This window comes from Galeopterus variegatus, unplaced genomic scaffold (genome assembly GCF_000696425.1).
Source record: "Galeopterus variegatus unplaced genomic scaffold, G_variegatus-3.0.2 Scaffold31402, whole genome shotgun sequence".
In the NCBI taxonomy this organism is placed as follows: domain Eukaryota; kingdom Metazoa; phylum Chordata; class Mammalia; order Dermoptera; family Cynocephalidae; genus Galeopterus; species Galeopterus variegatus.
This window is the reverse complement of record NW_007757513.1, coordinates 1-2309: the sequence shown is the minus strand read 5'-3', so window position 1 is coordinate 2309 and position 2309 is coordinate 1. Positions and strand designations below refer to the sequence as shown.

Here is a 2309-nt window from a genome sequence, read left to right as displayed (position 1 = left end):
TTCCCAGAACCATTTGCTGAAAAAGCTGTCTGTACAAAGACAGTGCTTTGTGTGTGTGTGTGTGTGTGTGTGTGTGTGTGTGTGTGTGTGTGTGTTTTGTTTGTTTTGTTTTTTCTGGAAAAAAATAGCTAGTCTTTGCCATGCAGTATTTCTTCCTCATGTGAATTCTCTGATGTCTGCTTAGACGTGACTTCTGACAAAAGATGTTCTACATTCATTACAATCAGCCTTCCATATCCAGAAGATCCACATTCATGGATTCAACGAACTATAGATTAAAAATATTTGAAAAAAAGAAAGTATGGCTGAAACTTATATTGTTTTTGTTTTTTTTTTTTTAAAAGATGACCGGTAAGGGGATCTAAACCCTTGACTTGGTGTTGTCAGCACCACGCTCAGCCAGTGAGCGAACCGGCCATCCCTATATGGGATCCGAACCCGGGGCCTTGGTGTTATCAGCACCGCACTCTCCCGAGTGAGCCACGGACCGGCCCCTTATATTGTTTTTGATGTATTCAGTAATATAAGTAATCTAGACATGATGTGAAATTGTGCAGCAGAATATTACACAATAGCTCACTACTTCATATAAGACCTGAGCATCCACGGATTTTGGTATCTATGGAAAGTTTTGAAACCAATCCTCTGTGGATATGAATGTACAGCTGTACATTCATAGGTTTTCTCTTTTACGTGAGTTCTCTGGTGCATCCTGAAGTGTGCTCATGACTAGTAAGGTTTGATTTCTGGGAGAAAGATTTCACACATTCATTACATTCATATGGTTTCACAACTGTGTGAGTTCTTTGATGTACACTGAGGTCTGCTTTACTGTAGAAAGGTTTCCTATATTCTTTACATTCATCTGGATTCTCACATGTGTAAATTCTCCAATGCTTGCTGAGGTTTGACTTCTGGTGAAAAGTTTTTCCACATTCATTACATACATAGGGCTTCTCATCTCTGTGAATCTCTGATGCATGCTGAAGACTGACTTACGTTTGAAGGTTTTTTCACACTCATTGTATTCATAGGGCCTTTTCTATTTGTGATTTTTCTTATGTTTATTGAGATCCAAGTTATGGTAGAAAGATTTTATACATTCTTTATACTCATATGGTGTCTCACCTGTGTGAGTACTGTGATGTACATTGAAGTCTGATTTACTTCAGAAAATTTTTGAACATTCTTTTCATTCATATGGTTTCTTACCTGTGAATTCTCTGATGTCTGGTGAGGTTTGACTTCTCGTGAAAGGTTTTTCCACATTCACTACATTCATATGGTCTCTCACCTGTGTGAGTTCTCTGATGTTCACTGAGGTGTGATTTACGGTAGAAAGTTTTTCTACATTCTTTACATTCATATGGTTTCTCACCTGTTTGAATTTTCTAATGCTTGTGGAGATCTGACTTCTCAGGAAAGGTTTTTCCACATTCACTACATTTATATGGTTTCTCACCTGTGTGAATTCTCTGATGTACATTGAGTTGTGACTTTCTGTGAAAGGTTTTTCCACATTCATATGGTTTCTCACCTGTGTGGATTCTCTGATGCCTGCTGAGTTTTGATTTAGAGTAGAAAGTTTTTCCACATTCTTTGCATTCATATGGTCTCTCACCTGTGTGAGTTCTCTGATGTTCACTGAGGTGTGATTTACGGTAGAAAGTTTTTCTACATTCTTTACATTCATATGGTTTCTCACCTGTGTGTGTTCTGTGATGTACACTGAGGTGTGACTTACTGTTGAAAGCTTTCTTACATTCATATGTTTTCTCACCTGTGTGAGTTCTCTGATGTACATTGAGGTGTGATTTACAGTAGAAAGTATTTCTACATTCTTTACATTCATATGGTTTCTCACCCGTGTGAGATCTGTGATGTACCCTGAGGTATGACTTATGGTTGTAAGTTTTCTTACATTTTTTACATTCATATGGTTTCTCACCTGTGTGAATTCTCTGATGCTTGTTGAGGTTTGATTTCTCATGAAAGGTTTTTCCACATTGGCTACATTCATATGGTCTCTCACCTGTGTGAATTCTCTGATGCTTGCTGAGGTTTGAGGACTTGTGAAAGGTTTTCCCACATTCATTACACACAGATAGCTTCTCCCCTGTATGTGTTCTCTTATGGATTGTAAGAGGTAATTTCTTCATGAATGATTTATCACATTCACTATATTAATAGAGTTTCTCTTCTGTGTGTACTTTCTGCTGTTCAGTGAGTTCATAATTTTCACAGAACATTCTCCAACATATGTCAAACTGAAAAGATTTCTCTGATACTGGAATTGTCTCTTGGGCAAG

At 37.7% G+C, this 2309-nt stretch overlaps 1 pseudogene; it reads right to left on the bottom strand.

The window, feature by feature from the left end:
* Positions 1-689: 689 nt before the first annotated feature.
* On the bottom strand, positions 690-2159 carry LOC103583946 (annotated as a pseudogene).
* Positions 2160-2309: the final 150 nt, after the last annotated feature.